Raw genomic sequence first — 27873 nt, forward strand, 5'->3', positions numbered from 1 at the left:
TTAGCTAGAAATTTAGAGCCCTAACTTCATTTTTCTATGGTCACTTTCTCTAGAGCAGTTAGGAATAACCAAAACTCCATTACACTCCTTATTTTGACTAAAATGTTCTCAAGTGATTCATGCTTAGACATCTTGAATCTCACCTTCTATAGGTATTTAATTATAGTATCCAAAGGTGATAATTTGAGCAACTCTTTCACCACATCATGCCATGGACTACCAATGTCTTGTAAACCACTAGAAACAGGCTTATTAGTGCCTTAAGTTTTACCAGATTAGAAAAACAATTCCAGAAAATCAGAACCAATTCAGAGAACTCATCCTTAATATCTGTGCCTCCGGATCCACTTTTGATACAAAAATCTGTGTCAGAGTCTAACCAGACAAGCAGAACCAGTGGGAGATACCTATCTAATCTATGCATATATGCGTGAATATACACATACATATAACAAGGAATTGACTTACAGTTTCGGAGACTGGACAGGAAAATCCAGAGTCGGTAGAGCAGAGATCACAAGAAGGCTGAAGCCTCACAGACACTGGCTGAAGCTGTTGTCCACAGGTGTAACTCTTTTTCCAGGAGAGGTCGACATTATCTTTTAAGGACTTTCAGCTGATTCAATGAGGCCCACTCAGGATAATCTTCTTGACTGATTAGGAACTTTAATTCTTCACAGCAGCAGCTAATTAGTGTTTGATTCAATAATTAGGAGAAGGTGTGTATAGATCACAAAACTGCTGGTGCTCTCCTCTGTCTTCCAAATCTTGATGGACTATATCTTATAGCTCACTTATCCAGAAACTTACTGAAATTCCAGAAAGTGGAAAACCTTTCTGAGGTAAGCAATCCATCACTGGATATTTTCTTCTCTGCGGATATTTGTCTTATTACAGATGGATGGGAACGAAGGAATGAGCTTGGTCCACAAAGAGTGACTTTTCTTCTGAAGCCTACTTCCGTCAATTTGTCAAACTCATTCTCCATCCAGTTTTGTTCCTTTGCTGGTGAGGAGTTGTGATTCTTTGGAGGAGAGGAGGCATTCTGGTTTTAGGAATTTTCAGCCTGTTTTCACTGGTTTGTCCTCATCTTCATGGATTCATCTACCTTTGGTCTTTGATGTTGGTGACCTTTGGATGGGGTTTTTTGTGTGGACTTTTTTTGTTGTTGATGTTGATGCTATTTCTTTCTGTTCGTTAGTTTTCCTTCTAACAGTCAGGCCCCTCTGCTGCAGGTCTGCTTGGAGTTTGCTGGAGGTCCACTCCAGACCCTGTTTTCCTGGGTATCACTAGCAGAGGCTGCAGAACAGCAAAGAATGCTGCCTGATCCTTCCTCTGCAAGCTTCATCCTAGAGGGGCACCCGCCAGATGCCAGCCAGAGCTCTCCTGTATGAGGTGTCTGTCGACCCCTGCTGGGAGACGTCTGCCAGTCATGAGGCACGGGGGTCAGGGACCCACTTAAGAAGGCAGTCTGTCCCTTAGCAGAGCTTGACTGCTGTGCTGGGGGATATGCTGCTCTCTTCAGAGCCATCAGGCAGGAATGTTTAAGTGTGCTGAAGCTGCGCCCACAGCCGCCCCTTCCCTCAGGTGCTCTGTCCCAAGAAGATGATATGGGAGTTTTATCTATAACCCCTGACTGGGGCTGCTGCCTTTCTTTCAGAGATGCCCGCCCAAAGAGGAGGAATCTAGAGAGGCAGTCTGGCTAAAGCAGCTTTACCAAGCTGTGGTGGGCTCAGCCCAGTTTGAACTTCCTGGAGGCTTTGTTTACACCTTGAGAGGAAAACTGCATACTCAAGCCTCAGTAATGGTGGATGTCTCTCTCCCCATCAAGTTGGAGCATCCCAGGTTGACTTCAGACTGCTGTGCTGGCAGTGAGAATTTCAAGCTAGTGGATCTTAGCTTGCTGCGCTCCATGGGGATGGGATCCACTGAGCAAGACCACTTGGCTCCCTGGCTTTAGCCCCCTTCCAGGGAGTGAACAGTTCTGTCTCACTGGCATTCCAGGTGCCACTGGGGTATGAAACAAACAAACAAACAAACAAACAAAAACTCCTGCAGCTAGCTCAGTGTCTGCACAAATGGCTGCACAGTTTTGTGCTTGGAACCCAGGCCCCAGGTGGTGTAGGCACCTGAGGGAATCTCCTGGTCTGCGGGTTGCAAAGACCCTGGGAAAAGCATAGTGTCTCAGCCAGAGTGCACTTAGTCCCTCAAGACTTCCCTTGATTAAGGGATGGAGTTCCCCAACCCCTTGCACTTCCCAGGTGAGGCAATGCCCCACCCTACTTTTGCTCACCCTCCATGGGCTGCACCCACTGTCTTTATTTTATTTTATTTTATTTATTATACTTTAAGTTCTAGGGTACATGTGCATAAAGTGCAGGTTTGTTACATATATATACTTGTGCCATGTTGGTGTGCTGCACCCATCAATTCGTCAGCACCCATCAATTCATCATTTATATCAGGTATAACTCCCCAATGCAATCCCTCCCCCCTCCCCCCTCCCCATGATAGGCCCCAGTGTGTGATGTTCCCCTTCCCAAGTCCAAGTGATCTCATTGTTCAGTTCCCACCTATGAGTGAGAACATGCGGTGTTTGGTTTTCTCTTCTTGTGATAGTTTGCTAAGACTGATGGTTTCCAGCTGCATCCATGTCCCTACAAAGGACGCAAACTCATCCTTTTTTATGGCTGCATAGTATTCCATGGTGCATATGTACCACATTTTCTTAATCCAGTCTGTCACAGATGGACATTTGGGTTGATTCCAAGTCTTTGCTATTGTGAATAGTGCCGCAATAAACATACGTGTGCATGTGTCTTTATAGCAGCATGATTTATAATCCTTTGGGTATATACCCGGTAGTGGGATGGCTGGGTCATATGGTACATCTAGTTCTAGATCCTTGAGGAATTGCCATACTGTTTTCCATAATGGTTGAACTAGTTTACAATCCCACCAACAGTGTAAAAGTGTTCCTATTTCTCCACATCCTCTCCAACACCTGTTGTTTCCTGACTTTTTAATGATTGCCATTCTAACTGGTGTGAGATGGTATCTCATTGTGGTTTTGATTTGCATTTCTCTGATGTCCAGTGATGATGAGCATTTTTTCATGTGTCTGTTGGTTGTATGCATGTCTTCTTTTGAGAAATGTCTGTTCATATCCTTTGCCCACTTTTTGATGGGGTTGTTTGTTTTTTTCTTGTATATTTGTTTGAGTTCTTTGTAGATTCTGGATATTAGCCCTTTGTCAGATGAGTAGATTGCAAAAATTTTCTCCCATTCTGTAGGTTGCCTGTTCACTCTGATGGTAGTTTCTTTTGCTGTGCAGAAGCTCTTTAGTTTAATTAGATCCCATTTGTCAATTTTGGCTTTTGCTGCCATTGCTTTTGGTGTTTTAGACATGAAGTCCTTGCCCGTGCCTATGTCCTGAATGGTACTACCTAGGTTTTCTTCTAGGGTTTTTATGGCATTAGGTCTAACATTTAAGTCTCTAATCCATCTTGAATTACTCTTCATATAAGGTGTAAGGAAAGGATCCAGTTTCAGCTTTCTACTTATGGCTAGCCAATTTTCCCAGCACCATTTATTAAATAGGGAATCCTTTCCCCATTTCTTGTTTCTCTCAGGTTTGTCAAAGATCAGATGGCTGTAGATGTGTGGTGTTATTTCTGAGGACTCTGATCTGTTCCATTGGTCTATATGTCTGTTTTGGTACCAGTACCATGCTGTTCTGGTTACTGTAGCCTTGTAGTATAGTTTGAAGTCAGGTAACGTGACGCCTCCAGCTTTGTCCTTTTGACTTAGGATTGTCTTGGCAATGCGGGCTCTTTTTTGGTTCCATATGAACTTTAAAGCAGTTTTTTCCAATTCTGTGAAGAAACTCATTGGTAGCTTGATGGGGATGGCATTGAATCTATAAATAACCTTGGGCAGTATGGCCATTTTCACGATATTGATTCTTCCTATCCATGAGCATGGTATGTTCTTCCATTTGTTTGTGTCCTCTTTGATTTCACTGAGCAGTGGTTTGTAGTTCTCCTTGAAGAGGTCCTTTACATCCCTTGTAAGTTGGATTCCTAGGTATTTTATTCTGAAGCAATTGTGAATGGAAGTTCATTCATGATTTGGCTCTCTATTTGTCTGTTACTGGTGTATAAGAATGCTTGTGATTTTTGCACATTAATTTTGTATCCTGAGACTTTGCTGAAGTTGCTTATCAGCTTAAGGAGATTTTGGGCTGAGACAATGGGGTTTTCTAAATATACAATCATGTCATCTGTAAACAGGGACAATTTGACTTCTTCTTTTCCTAACTGAATACCCTTTATTTCTTTCTCTTGCCTGATCGCCCTAGCCAGAACTTCTAACACTATGTTGAATAGGAGTGGTGAGAGAGGGCATCCCTGGCCTGTGCCAGTTTTCAAAGGGAATTTTTCCAGTTTTTGCCCATTCAGTATGATATTAGCTGTGGGTTTGTCATAAATAGCTCTTATTATTTTGAGGTACATTCCATCAATACCGAATTTATTGAGCGTTTTTAGCATGAAGGGCTGTTGAATTTTGTCAAAAGCCTTTTCTGCATCTATTGAGATCATCATGTGGTTCTTGTCTTTGGTTCTGTTTATGTGTGGGATTACGTTTATTGATTTGCGAATGTTGAACCAGCCTTGCATCTCAGGGATGAAGCCCACTTGATCATGGTGGATAAACTTTTTGATGTGCTGCTGAATCCGGTTTGCCAGTATTTTATTGAGGATTTTTGCATCGATGTTCATCAGGGATATTGGTCTAAATTTCTCTTTTTTTGTTGTGTCTCTGCCAGGCTTTGGTATCAGGATGATGTTGGCCTCATAAAATGAGTTAGGGAGGATTCCCTCTTTTTCTATTGATTGGAATAGTTTCAGAAGGAATGGTACCAGCTCCTGCTTGTACCTCTGGTAGAATTCACATGTGAATCCATCTGGTCCTGGACTTTTTTTGGTGCGTAGGCTATTAATTATTGCCTCAATTTCAGAGCCTGCTATTGGTCTATTCAGGGATTCAACTTCTTCCTGGTTTAGTCTTGGGAGAGTGTAAGTGTCCAGGAAATTATCCATTTCTTCTAGATTTTCTAGTTGATTTGCGTAGAGGTGTTTATAGTATTCTCTGATGGTAGTTTGTATTTCTGTGGGGTTGGTGGTGATATCCCCTTTATTATTTTTTGTTGCGTCTATTTGATTCCTCTCTCTTTTCTTCTTTATTAGCCTTGCTAGCGGTCTGTCAATTTTGTTGCTCTTTTCAAAAAACCAACTCCTGGATTCATTGATTTTTTGGAGGGTTTTTTGTGTCTCTATCTCCTTCAGTTCTGTTCTGATCTTAGTTATTTCTTGCCTTCTGCTAGATTTGAATGTGTTTGCTCTTGCCTCTCTAGTTCTTTTTACATTCTTACTTTTAATGACCAGTCTGTAACCCCTCATAGCTTTTTCTATATCCTTTACTTAGAAGAAAATTATTTTTAATGTTGCATATTAAAAATGGTTGTAAATGTACTCCACTGTTGATAAGTTTTAAAACCACATTTCATACTAACTACCACAGAGTTATCTATTTGTAAAGGATGGTTAAAAAAGCAAAACCTTGAATAATACTCTTTTGAAAACTAGAAATTAATTGCCACACTAATACTAGTTAAGTGGAAATGAAGTAAATAAGAATAGAGAAGTAATTGCTGCCTTTGGGTGATTTCATGCCAGCAACCCACCCTGAGACTAAACATTTTCTCTCAAATTGCCTTTTAAAGTTGTATCACATTGTGAAGTGTGTCTTTTAAAACAGTTAATAACATAACTTAATATGCAAAATCTTTGATCATATTCTCTTGTGTATATTTCAATGGATTCTTAGATTCTGTTTTACCAAGCATAATTACTCATCAAATTGTAATTTCTTTTTTATTGCTATTGAGTACTTTTTCGGATACTCAAAATTTTGAGACAAGTGTCTCACTCTTAAAAAGACAGTTTGAATGTCTTTGGTTTACTGTTGAAGTGCTTTTGGGGGGTTATTACATTCAATCCTTGCTCAGCATCCTGTGTGTTACTTTGAGTATCTGACTTTAATTCCCTTGTAACAAAACCAACACCAACTGGAAATCACAATTGGAGCTATCTCTGTCAATTACACCTCTGAGGCAAGGGAACAAAAAGCTTTCAAGAATAAAATATATCCATCCTACTACTCAGGGAGACATTTCCTCAGCAGAGTTATACCACTTTTTGTTGTTGTTGTTTGAGACAGAGTCTCACTCTGTCACCCAGGCTGGAGTGCAGTGACATGAACTTGACTCATGGCAATCTCTGCCTCCCAGGTTCAAGTGATTCCCATGCCTCAGCCTCCTGAGTAGCTGGGGTTACAGGTGTGCACCACCATACCTGGTTAATTTTAGTATTTCTAGTGAAGACGGGATTTCACTATGATGGCCAGGCTGGTCTCAAACCCCTGACCTCAGGTGATCTGCCTGCCTTGGCCTCCCAAAGTGCTGGGATTACAGGTGTGAGCCACCAAGCCCAGCCTATGGCTCTTTTTGGTGTTAGTTTCATTTAGAGGTTCTTTCTCTATCCTCCATCCCCCAGGTTGGGATTTATCACATTTACTTATTTGTTCAATGTTTTCTTCCTAGATTATAAAGTTCCTAGTTTAATGCCATGAACTATTATAAATACTGAATTCAGCTTTCCAGGCTTATAAGACAAGCATTAATATTCCACCTGTTGCATTTGGTGGCCAAGTCTGGGGAAAAATATAGAACTTACATATATCATTTTTTCTATATTAAGACACTGTCTATTAGTTGTCTTCCTCTCAATAAGAAAAAATAAAATACTGGCTCATTTAAAGTACACATTGACTTAAGATGCATTCTGATTTCATAAATGTAAAGATAAAAATGTATTCAATAATAAAAATATGGTAATTGTTGATAAACCTTGATTCTTCATGCAACCTGGGGAGAGTTGATGAGATATATTTTTTCTTGCTTTCTCCTTTTTTCCTCACCATATGAATCATTCCTTCTTTCACTATAACCAAAACCCTGTCACTGGGTGTGGGGTGGGGGAAACCTAAAGGTATTTAGAAAGTAAAGCTTGGATAGAGCTTACTCTCCACAATGCTTCTATTTTAGAGAAAAATTGAAAATTGCAAGATTTGTTGCTCTCCATCAAATACAATTCTCCGACACTAAGAAATCATTTATGATGAAAAATAAAAGAAGAAAGATAAAATGAACTTTGAGAGCTTGAGGTGAAGGCTATCCACCTTAGAATTTACAGACTGGAACATACCTTAAGAAGAAACACTTTTATGGCCTCTAAGATTTATGATCTACTGGTACATTGAAAATAATCGGCCATGAGAATTCACAGGAAGCTACTTGTATAGCACCCATTGGGTGAGCTAATTTTATTCAAGCCATAAATTTCACTGAAAAAAATGAATGAAGGTTGATGAAAAACTTCATGCTCTCAAAGAAAAGCAAAATCAAATAAAACAAAATTTGCCCAGAAAACCCAGTCATCCCAGAGAAAGGTAATGTTTTAGGATCACACAGACAAATGCCCTCATGCAGATATCAAGAAACGGACACTGAAGGAACATACTGGTTTTTCAAAATCAAATCTTCAAGCCCAGGAAATTGAAATAGAAAAAATACAAAGGAGTCCGAAGCGATATAGATTTATATGGGGTTTCTTCAACTGGATTTTGAAGTTCTTTGAAAAAAAAAATGTCATAACTGCCAGGAAAAATACTTGTCTATCCGTGCAGATTATACTTGCAATAACTCACTTTAAAGTATTCTATTACTAAACGATTGATTATTACTTGACTTTATTTCATGATAGGTATAGGTCAAAGTGCAGATGCATGTGTAATGCTATAGAAACTGTTCTGTAAGCCTTTCTTTGTTCCTCTGCGTCACAACGTATCCAAATTTCCTGCATTGTAAGGGGACATCATGCCTAGGGATACTTTGACTATGAATTAAGTATCAATCTTTTTAAACCTTGAAGATAAATGGCAATGTGTATGTTTAGCAGCATACATGTTTCCAGCCATTGAGAGCAGATCTCATAGGTGAATAAAAAGAAAAAAAAAATACAAAACTAGTTTTACCTTATCGTAGTCAAAATCTAAACTTGGTGTTTATGAAGATTCAGTTTGTGAAGGTTGCTGACTCTTAGGCATGGGTATTCTGCTTTAACTATATTTGTTAGTTTTAGGTCACTCGGCCTGGAAAAGGAATCTCCGGGAACATGTTTGTTTCTTCATTTCTCTCTGCACTTCAGAAAACGTATCATTTGTGCTCTTCCAGAGAGAGGGAAGACAGTCAGACTCCTTATCTAATGAACCTTCTTACCCTGGTTACAAGCAATGGATAGGATTAGGTGATGTGTTCATAGCAGCAGAGTGTATGCTAATAGAAAATTTCGTGTTATGCCTACTGCGTTTTGTCTTCTCAAATTTAGTCACCACTAGGACAGAAATAAGCTCTACTGAAAATTTAAAAAGAAATTAGGTTTTTGAATGTTTAGGTAGCCTTTAAGCATCTTCTACAATAGAGATCCAGATCTATTCTAATTAAGAAGAAGTTTTAATAAATTTTTTTAAAGAGAGAAAAGGGTGGGAGAAGCATAGTTGCATGGGTTTTTAATGATTCTCCCTGCAAAGCAGTCTCTAAGTCTACCAAATGGCATGTCCTTGGGAAAGGGAAAGGAAACACTTAAAAAGAGAATGTGGTTAAAGAGCAATAGAAGTAAGCATCACATCAGAGGAAAAATGAACTGATGAAACCTTCAGGCAGGAACGCTGAATGAGAACATGAACTGTTTATGCAGATGTGCTTTCCTTTATGGAAGTCTCCTGTGCCTCAGATGCGAATCCTCTTCTTTAGAAATAGCTTCTGGAGTTCAAAGATCATAAAGCACAGAACTGGTGTTTATAATCGGCATCTCTCTCCATTCTCCGTCTTTCTATGTAGACTAGCTAACAGATTGACACTCTGCTGATCAAACAGACAGTGTTAGCCTGAGTTGAAACCAGAGAGCAATACAATTTTTTTTTAATAGCAAAATAATTCAAAAGAGAGCTTTGCTTCAAAGTAGTTGACTTGCAATATTCCAACTTACTCTACTGACTAAAACACCTTTCCGAATTTTCATACGTATGAACACTGTTTGCTGACTATTATCCTTGATACTGAATTATGCTAAAATTAAAGGAATGGAGACACAGTGTTTTACCTGAAGTTAATTGTCAACGTATTTAAGATGCTAAAATAATTACACATATGCCGGACATGGTGGCTCACTCCTGTAATCCCAGCACTTCGGGAGGCAGAGGTGAGTGGATGCCCTGAAGTCAGGAGTTCAAGATCAGCCTGGCAAACATGGTGAAAACCCGTCTTTATGAAAAACACAAAAATTAGCGGGGTGTGGTGGCACGTGCCTGTAATCCCAGATACTTGGGAGGCTGAGGCAGGAGAATCACTTAAACCCAGGAGGCAGAGGTTGCAGTGAGCTGAGATTGTGCCACTGGACTCCAGCCTGGGTGACAGAGCAAGAATCCATCTAAAAAAATAAATAAATAAAATAAAAATAATTACACATGTAAAAACATAGGTTTAAATAAATGTTACGTTTTAATGAAAAAAGGATCAGGGTTTAGAGTTAGAAGGTCAGGGTGGGAAAAATATTTTTGTCACAGTAAGACCAATTACAGAGGGATGGTACAGATAAGTTGTCTCGAACTATTTATCAACATGGTTGGTATTAGGATATGAGGTTGGAGAAGCGTATTGTCACCACATTGTGAAAGGACTTTTATGTAATATTTTCTAATCTATAAAATGAAAGTATCACTTCTCTATCTGTACTTTATTAGAATATCCTGAGGTCTTAAAGAAAAAAATATGGGTAAATGCTTTACAAAATTAGAGTTATACCAACAGATCTAATACATGAAAAAAATGTAAAAACAATGTGCAATCGATTGTAAAAAGAAGTAGTCCATAGGAATTCGATGTAGTGTATGTTAAAGGCTTCATGAATGTGAGGAAGCTTGGACTGGGAGTTGGAAACGTGGAGGGGGGTGGTTGTAGAAGCTGAAAGAAGAGGATGGGTTGGCTAGGATAGTGGTATGGGAGGAGCCTCCCAGGACCATGACACTTGTTCATTTACTTGAATATCAGTCAGCAGCTTGTGCGGTATGGTGCAGATGTGTTCTAGCAATTTTCCTCCTAGACACACATAAGCGTTGAAATGCTAATTTCCTCTCTAGTTTATACTGTAGAATGTAATTTCCTGTAACCTTATAACCATTTGACTCTCAGTAGGGAAGTGTAAACCCTATGTGCTCACTAATGGATCAACCTTGCTCATAATTGGCCATTGATATCTATATTTTGGTCTATCATCATTTACATATATACCATCTATCTCAGATTCTAAAATAGGTACATAAGTTGCTTTGTCCAATGCATATTTGATTCTTACTGTGCTATTTGCCAGCTATTGAACCATAGACAGAATGAGCTCCCTATGCCTTTTCTTTTCTGTGAAAAATGGAGTTAATGATAACTCCTTCCTTTTTATTTAGTGTAAGGATTGAGATAATTCTTTTAAATTTCTTAGTATGGTGCCTAGATCATAGCAATCACTCAGAAAATGGTATCTGTTAGTACATATGATGGTAATTCTAATGACATTTGCTCTAGCTCTACTGTAGGTAGTAATATTTTATACAAACTCTCATATATAACTGGTTCACATGAATATGATACTAATAAACCAAGTCTCCCTAAAGCAACATCTCATCAAAGATATTCTCAATAGTCTGTCATATTAAAGGTGGATTCTTGCCAGAATGAACAACTGGAAAATTGTGAAAGTCGCTAAAAATATTGTAGTGAATAGGATCTCACAGTGTCTTGTGAGTTTGTTCGACTAGCAAATTTCTATGCTTACTGACCTTTAAATTTGGACTGGTTACTGTCTACTCACTATCTATGATAAAATTAATTCTGATAAAATGATTCTCTGAGTGTGAAAAGTAAACCAGAGGCACTAACGAACTTTGTGTGATTTAACATAACTTTTCTTACCTTATTAATTGTGACTTCAAAGTAAAGATATTTAGGAAGAGAATATAAACAAATACAATTCATAATGTTGGAAAGGGAGAAAATTTTTATAAGCAGGACAGGAAAAACAGAAATCTAATAGAAAATACTGACAGGTTATTATACCGGAAGATGAAACTTCAAATTATATATATAATCATATATATATATAATTATTCTATGTAATATATAGTTTCTATAATTACATATATTTATTTTATATAATATACATAAAATATATAATATGTATTAAAAATCAATTATGTATATAATTATACATATATTATTAAAGAAAAAAAGACTAGTTTTACCTTACCTTGATCAAAATCTAGACCTAGTGTTTATGAAGATTCAGTCTGTGAAGGTTGCTGACTCTTATGCATAGGTATTCTGCTTTAGTTATATTGATTATTTTTAGGTCACGCAGCCTGGAAAAGGAATCTCCAGGAACATGTTTATTATATGACATATAATTATATAATTAAATGCAAATTATATATTATACAATAAATATAATATAAATATATAAACATATTTATAGGAACTATTTATTTATTACATGAAATAATCCTGGCCTTGTGATATAAAAATATATATATATTACATACAATAATCCTGGTTTTGAGATATATGTATTTTATATAAGTCAGGATTATTTTATGAAAGTATATAATTTCGATAAATGGGTAAAAAATACAAAAATGGACTATAGGTAATTCATAGGATTAATCAACGTAAGAAAATACATTTAATGTTACTAATAACAAAAACTCAAAATATTATGAGATACACTGCTTTTTAAATTGGTAAGACTTAAAAAGAATAATACAATCCAGGGCTATAGGAAATGGCCTTTGACAGTCTTGTCTGTTTTCCTCTATTCTTTCCTAGGCTAAAGGTCTTGCATTTGCTAAAGTGTACCAGTAAACGTAGGAATGGCACAATATAAAACAAACAAATTGTGTTATTTTTTAAAAGTAATATCTGATTGAGGATTTTTTAAGCCTGATAAAGATGCTACCTCACAATGCTCTGAAGTCATAGACTGAGTAAAGGTATAATGGAAGTTATTAAAAAAAACTTTCTAATAAAAATTTTTAGGCCGGGCGCGGTGGCTCAAGCCTGTAATCCCAGCACTTTGGGAGGCCGAGACGGGCGGATCACGAGGTCAGAAGATCGGGACCATCCTGGCTAACACGGTGAAACCCCGTCTCTACTAAAAAATGCAAAAAACTAGCTGGGCGAGGTGGCGGGCGCCTGTAGTCCCAGCTACTCGGGAGGCTGAGGCAGGAGAATGGCGTAAACCCGGGAGGCGGAGCTTGCAGTGAGCTGAGATCCGGCCACTGCACTCCAGGCTGGGCGACAGAGTGAGACTCTGTCTCAAAAAAAAAAAAAAAAAAAAAAGAAAAATTTAAAAAGCATACCTTTTTTGGAGCAAATTGAACATTTTTTTTGTTTTTTGTTTTTTTAGATAGAGTCTCCCTCTGTCACCCAGGCTATTGTTTAACAAACAAAAATCAAACACTACAGAAAAATTTGGAGAAAAAAATCATCTTCGCTCCCAATATCCAGAGATAAACTTCAATCTTTCTCACCTTTTATCTTTTCAAATATAACGTACTTATATCTCTAAATAAATAAAATTAACTTGGCTGGGTGCAGTGACTCCCGCCTGTAATCCCAGCACTTCAGGAGGCCAAGGCGGGAGGATCATGAGGTCAGGAGATCGAGACAGTCTTGGTCAACATGGTGAAACCCCGTCACTACTAAAGCACAAAAAACTAGCTAGGCATGGTGGCGCATGCCTGTAATCCCAGCTACTCGGGAGGCTGAGGCGAGGGAATCACTTGAACCCAGGAGGCAGAGGTTGTGGTGAGCTGAGATTATGCCACTGCACTCTAGCCTGGTGACAGAGCAAGACTTTGTCTCAAAAAAAATAAATAAATAAATAAATAAAATTAGCTCGTTTCATATTAGTTTATAACCAGTCTTTTATTTAACAATTCATTGTGATAGTTTTATATGTCAATAACTATGGGTCTTCATAATTTTTGATAGTTGAATAACATCCCATTATATGATCATAGCTCAAACTATTTACCTAAACTCCTATTGATGGATATTTGAGTTTATTCTCTAAAAATTGGACCTGACACCCTTTCAGGGAAGTGAGCACGCCTTTAATGAAAGATATTCAAGGAAGTGATCATGACTTTAATGAAAGTTATTCAAGAGAGAACAAATGAAAGTAATAGTAAGACAGCAGTGGGACTTGTTCAACTCTGAGATTATTTTTGACCACAAGATTCTATATTCTAAGTGTACCAGGTTCAAATAGTGTCCCACCCACTCACTACCACCATCACCACCACAAAAAAAAAAAAAGAAAAAAAAAATAATGCGGTAGAATCTGAGAATGTGACTACATTTGGAAATAGGAGTTTTGCAAAAGTAAATAGTTAAGATTTGATCATTCCGGCATAGGGGGAATTCTTAATGCACCGTGACTGATGTCCTTATAAGAAGAGGATAATACACACCCACACACAGACACATGAGGGCAGAACACCATGTAAGGACAGAGGCAAACGGTAGAGCAACTCATCTACAAACCATGCAAAATTGGATTACCAGGGACACCAGAAATCAGGAGAAAGGCTTGGAACTGATTCTACCCCAGAGTCTTTGGAGAGAGTATGGCCTCACCAAAACCTGGATTCAGGTGTCTATCCTCCAGAACTGAGCCAACAGATTCCTGTTGCTTTAAGTCATCTGTTTTGTGGTAAGCTATTACAGTAGCCTTAAGAAACCACAGCACTAAGTAAATTTTTTGTAGATTGACTATGAAATGTGTGTGTACAGATATCTCCCAGAATGACACGCTTGGGAAATTCATGTCCGGGTGAGGTCAACTGTGGCAACTGAATTCTAAGCAGAAAGAAATAAAATAAGGTTTTAGCTATACAATTTTTTTTTTTTTTTCTTTTTAAAGACTGAGTCTCGCTCCGTCGCCCAAGCTGGAGTGCAGTGGCGCTATCCCGGCTCACCACAATCTCTGTCTCCCGGGTTCAAGAGATTCTCCTACGTCAGCCTCCCACGTAGCTGGGAGTACAGGCACCTGCCACCATGCCCGGCTGATTTTTTGTATTTTTAATAGAGATGGGGTTTCACCGTGTTAGCCAGGATGGTCTCAATCCCGAGGGCGGACTTCGGGATCCGCCCGCCTTGGCCTCCCAAAGTGTTGGGATTACAGGCGTGAGCCACGGCGCCCGGCTTTAGCTATACAATTCTATTTGTTTGTGGACATTGAGAATCTGGAGAAGAGTGGATGATGGAAAAGAGGAGTGCAAAATGGGGATAGGAGCTACAGCATAGTCAATTCATGGGCGTCCTTGACTTGAAGCATCTTGGGAGGTGTTTCATAAACCTTTCTTTCAGGTGGAACACTGAACCAGGTAAACACAATGTAGGATTACTCTTATTTAAGCTCTTTAAAAATTACATTTTTCTCTTCTTTAAATTAATTAGGTTGGACCTCAGTTAGGGTATCATTCTAGTTGTTAATTTCTTGGAACTGCTTGCTATAGAGGGGTGGAACTCTACAGGCCAATAAGCCATGCCATTAGATGAAGTAGGGTCAGGTAAAACACTTTAAGCTAATCACATAAACTCTTAAAAAGATATACTTTATTGAGATATGATTGTCATGTAAAAAGTTGTACCTATTTAATGTATACAGCTCAAATTTGGGGATAAGTATACACCTGTGAAACCATCACCATCATTAAGGCCATAGACCTAGCCATCACATCCCGAAGTTTTCCCTTACTCCCTTTATTACAATCATTATTATTATCATTGGTAAGAACACTTAACATAAGATCTACTTTCTTGGCAAATTTTAAGTATACAATACAGTATTGCCTCTGTAACTGAAACTTTGTACTCCTTGACCACCATCTCTCCATTTCCTCATGTCCCTGGAGCCTAGTTACCACTATTCTACTCTCTGCTTCTAAGAGTAAGAATATTTTAGATTTCATATATAAGTGAGATCATGCAGTATTTGTCTTTCTGTATCTGATTTATTTCATTTAGAGTAATATCCTTCAAGTCCATCCATGTGGTTGCAAATGGAAAGACTTCCTTCTTTTAGGGACTGAATAATATTTCATTGTGTGTATATACTACATTTCTTTACCCATTGATCCACTGATAAACATTTAGGTTTTTTTCATATCTTGACTATTTGTGACATGCTGCAATGAACATGGGAGTACTGGTATCTCTTTGAGATTCTGACTTCAATTCCTCTGGATAAATACCCAGAAGTGGGATCACTGGATTGTGTAGTAGTTCTATTTTTACTTTTTTTCTTTTTAAAAAAACTTAAAAAAATTTTTCCACACTGCATTTATAACTTTTTGAGAAGGCTTTGTACTGTTTTCTGTAAAGATTATGCCAATTAAAATTATCACTAACAGCGTGCCAGGGTTTCCTTTTCTCCACATTCTCACCAACACTTGTTATCTTTTGTTTTTTCAATCTTAGCCATTCCAACAGATGTGAGGTGATATGTCATAGGGACTTTGATTTGCATTTAACTGATGATTAATGTTGTTGAGAACCTGTTTATAAACCTATTGTCCATTTGTATGTCTTCTATGAAGAAACATCTATTCTAGTACTTTGTCCATTTTTTATTTAGACTTTTTCTTGCTATTGAGATATAGGATTTCTTCACATATTTTTGGATATGTTAAAATTTTATTAGATATATAAATTGGAAATATTTTCTCTCAGTTTGTCGGTTGCCTTTTGATTTTGTTGATTGTTTCATTTCATGTTTAGAAGATTTTTATTTTGATATAATCTCTCTTATTTATTTTTGCTTTTACTGCCTGTGCTTTTGACCTCATGTCCAAAAAATTTGTTGTCAACATCAAAGTCAAGGAGCTTTTTCTCTATGTTTTCTCCTAGGAGTTTTGTGGTTTCAGGTTTTACATTTAAGTCCTTAATCCATTTTAGGGTAATTTCTGTATCTGATGTAAGATAAGAGTCCATTTTCATTTTTTTACATGTAGATATCCAGTTCTCCCAGCATCATTTATTGAGGACTATATGTATCCATTTAGCATTTTTTGGTGCTTTTGTTGAAGATTAATTGACTGTTTATGTGTAGGTTTATTTCTGGACAGGCATTTCTATTCCATTGGTCTATGTATCTGTTTTCATGTCAATACCATACAATTTTGATTATTACAACTTTGTAATACAATTTGAAATATAGAAGTGTGATGTCTCTAGCTAGCTTTGTTATTTTTTCTCAAGACTGCTTTGGCTAGTTTGGGGCTTTTGTGGTCTTATACAAATTTTTTGTTTTTGTTTTCTATTTCTGTGGAAAATGCCATTGGACTTTTGATAGAGATTGTACTGGCTGTGTAGAGTACATTGGTTAGTATGTCTATTTTGACAATATTAATCCTTTTAATTCGTTATTATAGGATATCTTTTCATATATTTATATCTTCAACTCTTTAGCCAATGTTTTACAGTTTTCAGTGTACAAATCTTAAATCTCATTGTTTAAATTTATTCCTAAGTATTTTATTCTTCTTGATGCATTATAAATGGAATTGCTTTCTTAATTTTTTTAGATACTTTGTTGTTAGTGCATAGAAAGGCAACTGATTTTTCTATGTTGATTTTATATCTTACAACTTCCCTGAATTCATTTCTTAGTTCTAACAAGTTTTGTTCTTGTGGAGTTTTTAGAGTTTTCTGTGTATAAGATGATGCCACCTGCAAACAGATATAATTTTACTTATTTTTTATTTTAATGTTGATGTTTTAATTTTTTTCCTGACAATTGCCCTGACTAGGTATTTCAGTACTATGTTGAATAGAAGTGGCAAGAGTTGACATTCTTATCTTTTTTTTTTTTGAGATGGAGTCTCACTCTGTCACCCAGGCTGGAGTGCAATGACACAACCTTGGCTCACTGCAACCTCTGCCTCCTGGGTTCAAGTGATTCTCCTGCTTCAGCCTCTCAAATAGCTGGAATTACAGGCACCTGCCACCTTGCCTGGCTAATTTTTGTATTTTTAGTAGAGACTGGGTTTCACTATGTTGACCAGGCTGGTCTCAAACTCCTGACCTCAGGTGATCTGCCTGTCTTGGCCTCTGAAAGTGCTGGGTTTTCAGGCATGACTCACTGTGTCTGGCCTTATTACTCAACTTTTTAGCATTGAGTAAGATGTTAGCTGTAGGCTTTGGACATATGGTTTTTACTATATTGAGGTATATTTTCTCTATAAATACTTTGCTGAAAATACTTTTGTGAAATGCTTTCTTCCCACCTGTTGGGATCATTATATAATTTTTATCCTTCATTCTGTTAATGTGGTACATCATAATGATGAATTTATATATGCTGAACCATCCTTGAATTCCAGGGATAATTCTCATTGATTATGTTGTGGGATCCTTTTATTGTGCTATTGAGTTCAGTTTGCTAGAACAGTTGGCCATCTGTATCCATGGGTTTGTCATCCATGGATTCAACCAACCACAGATGAAAAAAGTTGGAAAAAAATTGCATTTATACTAAACATGTTCAGACTTTCATTTCTCATCATTATTACTTAAGCAATATAGTATAACAACTACTTACATGGCATTTACATTGTATTAGATATTATAAACAAGCTTCAGCTGACAAAGTATTCAGGAAGATATACATATGTTTATATGCAAATGCAGTTTTATGTCAGGGACTTGAGCATCTATGGATTATGATATTTGTGGGAGGTCCTGGAAATAATACCCCAAGGATATTGATGAATGGTTGTATTTTGTTGAGGATTTTTGCATCTATATTCATCAGGGATATTGGCCTGCAATGTTCTTTTCTTATGGTATCCTGGCCTGGCTTGGTATTAGGATAATGCTGGCTTCATGAAATGAGTTTGGAAGTATTCCCTCATCTCCAATTTCTTAGAATAGGTTAAGAAGAATTGACATTTATTCTTTCTAAAATGGTAGAATTCACCAGTGAAGCCATCTGACCTTGAGTTTTTCTTTGTTGTGAAATTTTTGGTGATTGATTAAATCTGCTTATTTATTATTAATTTGTTTATATATTTTATTCTTTCATGGTTCAGTCTTGGTAGGTTGTATGTTTCTAGGACTGCATCCATTTCTTCTAGGTTATTTGCTTTTGTGGCATACAATTGTTATAGTAGTTTCTGATGGTCCTTTTTTCTTTTATTTATTTTTTTTAACTGCAGTGTCACTTGTAATGTACCACTCTTTCATTTGTATTTTTATTCATTTGAGTCTTCACTCATTTTTTTTTCTTAATTAGTCTAACTAAGGCATTGTCAATTTTATCTTTACAAAAAACAATTCTCATTTTTTGGATCTTGTCTTTTTTTTTACATTTTTATTTCATTTGTTTCTGTTTTAATTTTTATTCTTTTTTTCTTCTGGTAACTTTGGGCTTACTTTGTCCTATTTCTAGTTCCTTGTGATGTAATGTTAGGTTGTTTATTTATTTGAGATCTTTCTTCTTTTATAATGTAGGCATTTACTGCTTTAAACTATCCTCTTAAAACTGCTTTTGCTATATTCTATCAGTTTTGGTATGATGTGTTTCCATTTTCATTTGTTTCAAAGTTAAAGAAAATTGTTTTTAAAAATTTTTCATTGACCCATTGGTTGTTTAGAACTATTTTATTTAATTTTCATATATTTGTAAATTTTCTAAAATTCTTTCTGTTATTTATTTCTACATTGATGTTACTGTTGGAGGAAAAATGCTTGATATGATTTTAATCTTAAATTTGTAAAGGCTTGTTTTGTGCCCTAACACAGGATCTATCCTATAGGATGTTTTGCATGCACTCGAAAATAATGTGTATTCTGTTGAGATTGTATGGAATGTTCTGTATTTGTCCGTTAGATCCATTTGGTCTAAAGTGTCCAAGTCCAATGGTTTCTTAATTTTCTGTATGAAACGATCTATTCATTTTTAAAAGTGAAGGACCAAATTCCTCTATTATTACTTTATTGCAATCTATCTCTCCTTGCAGATTCTTTAGTATTTATTTCATATATGTAGATGCTCCAATACTGGGCACACATATATTTACAATTGTTATATCCTTTGATGAATTGGCCCCTTTATCATTACATAATTTTTTGTAATGATTTTTTACATTTTTTGACTTAAAGTCTATTTTGCCTAATGCAAGTCTAGCCACTTCTGCTCCCTTTTGATCTCCATTTGCGTAAAATATATTTTTTCATCCCTTCATGTTTAGTGTATATGTATACACTTTTAGTGTAAAACTGAGGTTAGTCTCTCTTAGGGAGCTTATAATTGGGTCTTTTTTATCTGTTTAATTACTTCTCTTTGTATTGGATAATTTAATCCATTTATGTTCAAGGTAACTATTGATATATAATAACTTATTGCCATTTTGTTAGTTTTTTGCTAGTAGTTATGTAGAAACTTTGTTTTCTTCCTCCTCTCACTGTCTTCTTTTGTGCTTTGATGCTTTTCTGCAGTTGTGTGCTTTGAATCCTTTCTATTTTCATCTTGGTGATTCTACTAAAGATTTTTGCTTTGTGGTTATCATGAGGCTTACATAGACCATCTTGGAACAGCATATTTCAAGCTGATAACAATTTAACTTTGATTTCATGCAATAACTCTGCACTTTTATTTCCCCCAACACACACTTTATGTTTTTGACGGCAGAATTACATCATTTTTAAAATATGATCCCGTAACTATTTATTTTAGCTATAGTTGTTACTAATAGTTTTGTCTTTTAACCCTTACACACCATCATTGCAGTCCTAGCATGTTTTAAATATGGCTGTGTTTTACTTATACCACTGAGTTTTGTGCATTTGTATGTTTCATATTAATCAGGGACACATTTGAAGTAGTAGTCACCTCTTCCCAGTCTTCCCAAACTGGTTTTCCAGAGAAAGCCCTTTACCAATCAGTCCATCTGGAGATTCTGTATGGGCCAGCAGGTGGAAACCATGACCAAGTCTGCGGCCAGGTTTCCCAGGTAGGCTAGCCAGGTGCCTGGGTTCATAGTGGCTTTCTTTTCAGTGGGGTCCCATGGGGCAAGACTGGACTTGGCTCACAGATTTTGGCCTAACCTGGGTCTACAAGGACAGCCTAGTACTCTTGACTACTGTTAGCAGCATGAAACCCCAATATGTGGGGCCTGGCATTGTAACTGAGTCCACTGGATGGGTCTGAAGCCTGCATATGCAGTGAATTCAGATGCTGACTTTATTATCCTTTCCCCATGGGAGAGCATTGAGGCAGAAGCAAGTTTTCTTGACACTGTGCTGCAGGCTTGGAGGAGGCATGACTTGGGTAAATTGTCACTGTCCTTTCTATTCTCTTCAATGCATATTTTTTCATTATTTGCTTTACCCATGTGCTGTAATCCCCTATGATGATTCTGGAATTGTACTGAAGGTATTTTTGTGTATGGATGGTTGTCGAATCAGTGTGCCTGTGAGAAGACCTGAACTGGAAGCTCCTATTTTGCTATCTGCTGACATCACTCTTGGATGAACCTTTCTAAGCAGCTGTGACTGACAGAGACAGGGAATTGGGAGCTGAGACATATTAGTGTCCTTATAGAGAAAGCCCATTGACTTATCTGCTCTAGTTCAGGTTGTGACCTTGATACTTCCCTAGGTTCACTAATTCTCAGATTCTGTGACCCACTTTCTTATTCTTCCAATAAACATTCATTTTTGCTGAAGCTACCTTGAATTGGCCTCTTATCTATTATTACATCATAACTACCATGTCTCCAGAGTGAATCAGCATTTAATTACCTCGGATCATGCAAGTTAGCCAAAGGTGAGATAATCTAAGTTGGACTTGACTACGGGGAGTTCATGTTTTTTCATGCTTCTTGGTCTCCTCCTGGGCTGAGCAAGCTAGCCAGGGCATATTCTTCTCATGAAAAATGCAGAGGAACAAGAGAACAAATGGAATAAGCAAGGCTTCTTGAAGTTTAGGCTGTGAGCCAGCATGCTGGCACTTCCTAGTTTTAATCAGCCAATGGAAGTCTCTATGAGCAATGCAGATGTAGGAAAGTACAACCTGTACATAGTAAGAGGGTGCTACTTTATTATATGACAGAGAACATAGATACTGTGAAGAATGAAGAATTGTGGTCAGTAACACAAAACAGTTAACTTTCTATTACTCCAACTAAAAGGTTTTTTAATTAATTCAGACACAGGTCACCTTCTGTTGTAACTTTGGCCTATTTTATAGTTCCAGCTACCCAATATCTAAATAAATATTGAAAATTTTGAGAAAAACTATGGAATTTTCACACCAATATATCTGGGTTGAGTGATGATTTGCCTTTCTCTTTTCTCCACTGAAATGAGGAGCTGAATCTTGTTTTTCTACAAAATGTTTATTTTTAATAAAAGAAAAAAGATTATATTGCCAGTTAATCTTAGTTCTTCCCATAATTTCTTTTCAAACATTTGGAATTGGTTTGGCTAAAAGGAAAAATGAAGTTTTAAAATGTTAGCTGGCAGTGTTCTAACATGTTGTAAAACAAACAAAACCAAAGTCCATGGCCACCCATGCTGGGAGTTAACTGCTTTAGCCTACGTGATTAGTCAAAAGCCTCTCCCAGGCATTCTGTATATTTCATTGGAAAATCTGAGCAGGGGACAGTAAAGAAGCTGCATGTTGATATTTGGGCTTTGGGCACTATCTGTATGGTGACTTCTTGTATCTATACAAGCTTTAACTTTAGGATACTTATTATTTATTATTACCATTATTATTTTGAGATGGAGTCTTGCTCTGTTGAGCAGGCGAGAGTACAGTGGTATGATCTTAGCTCACTGCAAACCTTCACCTCCCGGGTTCAAGCCTCCCAAGTCTGGAACAACAGGCATGTGCCACCTTGCCTGGCTGAGTTTTTTGTATTTTTTAGCAGAGACGGAGTTTCACCATGTTGTCCAGGCTGCTCTTGAACTCCTGACCTCAGGTGATCTGCCCTCCTTGGCCTCCCAAAGTGCTGGAATTACAGGCATGAGCCACTGTGCCCAGCCAAGATATGTATTATTTTTTAAAACATTAGCATTAAATGTTAGGGGAAAAGACTAAGTGCTTATGTCTAAGAATCAGATAACATTTGGATCAAATTTTGGTTCTGTAATTTTCTGGCTGTGTAGCTTTAGAAAACTTGACCTCCCGGAACTGAAGTTTCCTGGGAAATATAATTTATCATATCTACTTTATAGAGTTGTTGTGAAAATCAAGAAAATACTGTGAGCCAAACTCCTGGCACATAGGAAGCACTCAAGAAATGAACTTATTAGTAGGAAGTTTTATGTAGTCTATTAGTCAACTTTTGCTGACAACTGTAAAGGTTTATTTCTTACTCACATTTCATGTTGTTCGAGGGCTAACATGGGCTGTGTTCCATATCTTTTTCATGCTGGCATCTAGGGGCAAAGGAGAAGCACGTGTATTTTTGCACATTGGCATTACTGTAGCCAGGGAAAAATGAGAGATGGTGAAACCACATCATAACCTTTAAAACTTGTGCTTGGAAATGACAAGAGTGACTCTCATCACTTCCATTCACATTACATTGTCCAAAGCTAGTCATGTGCCTGAACATACCTCCAGTTAAATAGGAAGTACAAGAATCTGCCATAGGGACAGACTCAGTAGGGAGAAACTGGATGTGAATATTTTATAAATATGCAACATGCGTTTGTGGGTTTGTCTGTTTGTGAGATATCCAACATTTGTGTGTGAGTGGGAAAATGCACAAGAAATGGAGATTGGAAATCTGCCTTCCGACTGTGCCACTGAACTAACATTGTGTTCTTTGGAAATTAGTGTCTTCATCTCAAACATCAAGTTGTTTATTGCTCTAAAATGCAAATGTTAAAGTGAATTTATTTATTTTTGTGGATGGAGGATAGAATTAATTTTAACATATGAATATAGGGCATAAATTTCATTTAAAACTACATATTATGGCAAGGCACTATCACTGAATGAATTTGTGCATAAGGAGCAAACATAAAGAGTGTTTACACTCTTTATGTGCAGTGTTATAGCCTGCTATACACCCAGGCCATATGGTATAGCCTATTGCTCCAAGGCTACAAAACTGTAAAAACCTGTACCATGTTATTGTACTGAATACTGTAGGCAATTGTAACACAATGGTAATTATTTGTGTATCTAAGCATAGAAAAGATGGAGTAAAAATATGGTATATGGTACACCTGTATAGGAGGGCCTGTCCCTGAATGGAGTTTGCAAGACAAGAAGTTGCTCTGGGTGAGTCAGTCAGTAGAGTAGAGAGTACACTGGGTACTACTCTTTGCTCTCTTGATGCATCAAATAATAAAACTGGCCCAAATCCCTACCCTCCTAGAACTAACGTTCTAGTTGAAAACATAGACAATAAACTGTAATAAGTAAATAGAGAGAATAACAAGCTTAGTGGTCTGGAGAAAAGAATTAGGGGCTCAGGAGTATAAGAATGGAGAGGCAAAGACCAAGGGTTTTCTATTTAACTAGAATGATCAGTCAGAGTGGGCTGCATTGTAAAAACAACTTTTGAGCACAGATTTTAAGGAGATGAGGAGAGAGTACATTCCACATAACAAGAATAGCCAGAAAAAACACTGTATGCCTACTGTATTTGAAGAAAACCAGGAGGGCCAACATGGATTAAAGTAAATGCCCAAGAGGACAAATATAGCCATGAACTACATAATACTATTTGATCAGTGACAAGCCAGTCTACCATGGTGGTCTCATAAGATATAATGAAGCTGAAAAATTCTTATCTCTTGGTGACCTAGTAGCTCTTGTAACATCACGGTGCAATTATGATTTTGCAAAATAAATTTAGTGTATCTACACATACACTAAATTTACATATACAGTATTTACAAAGTCTATGGTAGTGTACAATAATTTCCTAGGCATGCAAATTTATTCACTACTCTACTGACTGACTCACCCAGAGCAACTTCTTGTCTTGCAAACTCCATTCATGGACAGGTCCTATACAGGTGTACCATATACCATATTTTTACTGCATCTTTTCTATGCTTAGATACACAAATACTTACCATTGTGATACAATTGCCTACAGTATTCAGTACAATAACATGGCACAGGTTTTTACAGGTTTGTATACTTGGAGCAATAGGCTATACCATATGGCCTGGGTGTATAGCAGGCTATAACATCTAGAATTGTGTAAGCACACTGGCTCCTCAGTATTTGTGGGGGATTGATTCCAGGACTTCCTGTGTATACCAAAATCCACAGAAGTTCAAGTTCCTGATAAAAATGGTGTAATATTTGCTATAATTGCATGTAACCTATGCACATTGTCCTGACACTTTAAATCATCTCTAGATTACTTATAATGCCTAATACAATATCAATGCTATGCAAATAGTTATACTGTATTGTGTAGAGAATAATTACAAGAAAAAAACTAGTACATGTTCAGCACAGAGACAACACTCTTTAAAAAAATATTATGATCCATGATTTTTTGAATCCATGAGTGTGGAATCAATGGATACAGAGGGTTGACTGTACACACTGATATTCACGCAAAGACAAAGTCACCTAAAGACACATTTCTCAGGATTATCCCCCCTTTGTTAAGCAATGCATGACTGTAGGAGGAGAGTTCTGATAGATAAGGGGAGAAGGTGGTGTAGGCAAAAGGCCCGAAGGGCCATTAAAGGCATTTAGCTTTTACTCTCAGTGAAGTAGTACCTAACTCTATGGAAGATGTTTGAAAAGACCAGTGATATGATTTCACTTGCTCTTTAGATGGTCAGCTTAACTACTGTAATGGGAATATACTCTAGGCAGGACAAGTGGGAGTAGAAATGCCATTTATGACACTATTGTGTGTTCCATAGAGTGGATAGTGGGAGCTTGGAACAGGGTGCTAGCAGGGAAGGTGGTAAGAAATGGATGGAATCTGGAGGTATTTTCATGGTAAAACCAATAGTATTTGCTTCAAGACTACTTTAGTAGGGTTGCTAGAAGACCAAAACTGGGGAGAAAGATGAAGAATGAAATTATGGTCACCTAACATTTGCACTATTTATTGCACATGCAACCAGAAATTCTGAGTAGGCAGTTGGATTTCAGAAGAGAGTTCTGCCCTAAAGATAAACATTTGGGAGTCATTCAAACATAGCTTAAAATGATGAGACCAGTTATGTTACCAAGGGAGTGATTGATAGGAAAGAAGAGCAGAGTTTGAGTCCTAGGGCCTGTACAGATGGTTCCCAACTTAAGGTAGTTCAACTCATAATTTCTTGACTATATGAGGGTGTGGAAGCAATATGCATCCAATAAAAACCATACATTGAGTACCTATACAACCATTGTTTATTTTTTATGTTCAGTACACTATTCAATAAATTACATGAAATATTCAACATTTTAGTGTAAAATAGGCTTTGTATTAGATGATTTCGCTCAACCCTAGGCCAATATAAGTGCTCTGAGTGCATTTAAGATAGGCTAGGTTAAGCTATGTTGTTTTGTAGGTTAGGTGGATTAAATGCATTCTTTTTCTTAAGATACTTTCAACTTATAAGGGTTATAGTGAGAGGTAATCCCATTGTTAGTCAATACACATCTGCATTGATTTTTCAGGCTGCCATAACAATGTGCCACAAAGTGGGTGACTTAAAACAACAGAAGTTTGTTGTCACAGTTGTGGAAGCTGGAAGTCTAAAATCAAGGTGTTGGCAGGACCACACTCCCTCTAAAACCTGTAGTGGTCCACACGGCATTCCTCCCTCTTGTGTCCCTCTGTGTCTTTTCTTTGCTTTAAGAGCACCAGTCATATTGGATTAAGGGAACTCCCTACCCCAGTATGACCTTATCTTAATTAATTACCTCTTCAGTGACCCTGTTTTCAAACGAGGTCACTTCACCGTATCTTTTTAGAGGACATAATTTAACCTATAACCTGGACTTTACATTTTAAGAGAAATAAGATGTGCACTATTTTAAGATTATAAACATACAGACATCTTTACATAGTTCTTTATCAACATTTATTTTCTTTATTGTTTTGACCAATACTCGAGTTTCATTGTGCTATACATGGTATCATATGCATAGTCGGCACTCAGTACATATTTGTCATTTGACCTTTTAATATTTGTTTCATCTTCCAAAGGACTCCATAAATAGACCTTTGAATAGGAAGGGAAAACAAAGTCCAAGTTTGTAACACTTGGAATAAAAAAAAGAGAGAGAGAAAAGCCACATTGGAAAAACTGTTAGCCTGTGATTGGAAAACCACTGAACTCTCAAATAAGCCTTTAAACTGAAGAGATAAAGAAATGTCATCTTAACAATGGATGAGCAGCTTAAGGATATTACACATGGCCTCCATGCTCTTCCAGGAAGATAAAAGAAGCAATTGCTCAAGTTGCCTCAGATAACTTTTCTGCATCTAATGAGCATCCCTCCTCCTCTTGAGTCAATCTAGACAGCTGATGTGGAGTAATAAGGTCAGAGCCATGGTTTAGGGGGCACATCTTGTAGTAGATGCTACTTGCAGACCTGGCATGATCTGCCCCTTGACTGGGAGTCCAACACATAGCTGTTCTCGCATTTACATATTGCTAGTCCCTATTGTCACTTCACCCTGTCAGGATGAAGAAAAAAGGACATTATGTTTTTTGTGTTTCTTTTTTGTTTGTTTTTTCTGTTGCCTATGCTTGAATCAGGATTTTTCTTTTTAATAGAGAAAGAGAAAATTCTTAGAACATGAATATTTCTAAGTAGAGGTCAGTTTTAACAGGCTTTATCTGTGATCTGTACTTTTTTTTTTCCCTCCTCCTCTGCCTAGCTGGCCACACTGCTCTTTGTAAGAAAGGAGAACAGCTGTGGTTTGGGTTCTGGTGTCATGGCTCTAGTCTACATGTTCAGCGATGTAGGCATGAGCTGGCCTCTTTCTGTCTGAACTGGGATTTGTTGCCTTCTTTTTATTCCTCTTTCTGTGGTGTGTGTGTGTGTGTGTGTGTGTGTGTGTGTGTATGTTTGTGTGTGTGCCTGTGTGTGTGCACTGTTTAATGAGGTTTTGTCACCAAGGGAGGCATGTGATGTTTCTGTTCTGCAGCTCTGGCAGTTCTAATATCTGGAGCTTCTCATTTAGAAGTCTTAATAAGTTACTTCAATTACCTTGTCATGCTTAAGTCTGCAGCAAAGGGGGGAATTTTTTTTTCTTCTAAGGTGAGATTACATTTAAATGATAATAGTAAGTGCCAAAGTAATGTGAATGCACACACCAAAAGGGGTGATGCCCTTCTTGGCTCACTGGGTTTCCAGGGGGTGCTTGTCATAACTTATCAGCTGTAATCCCCTCTGTGGATTAGAGCAAAAGGACTCCCAAGTCGATAAGAGAACTCAGGAGGCCTTCCTGAAGTAGGCCCTGGGTAATGAGCTGACTCGCATGTGTAGTTTGGGGGTTTCATTCTGTTAGGTACTACTGAGGTCCAGTTCAGTCCCATCAGGTTTTTTGGAAATGGCATTAACTTCTGTCTATTTTTACCTTTCTTCTCTCTATGACCTCCCTTGTTTTCATTGTTTAAAGACTATTACCTCTTCAGGGCAG

The 27873-nt window shown here is 37.3% G+C and overlaps 1 long non-coding RNA gene across 1 annotated transcript in view; it reads right to left on the reverse strand.

The window, feature by feature from the left end:
• Window positions 1-8717: 8717 nt before the first annotated feature.
• Window positions 8718-27873, reverse strand: part of LOC111538123 — a 61403-nt gene continuing 42247 nt past the window's right edge. Inside the window, exons 4-5 of the long non-coding RNA XR_002730222.1 lie at window positions 22623-22681; window positions 8718-9043 (exon numbers count right to left, since the gene is read on the reverse strand). This is a non-coding gene — a long non-coding RNA (uncharacterized LOC111538123). The remainder of the gene's footprint in view (window positions 9044-22622; window positions 22682-27873) is intronic.

This window comes from Piliocolobus tephrosceles, chromosome 6 (assembly GCF_002776525.5).
Source record: "Piliocolobus tephrosceles isolate RC106 chromosome 6, ASM277652v3, whole genome shotgun sequence".
NCBI lineage: Eukaryota > Metazoa > Chordata > Mammalia > Primates > Cercopithecidae > Piliocolobus > Piliocolobus tephrosceles.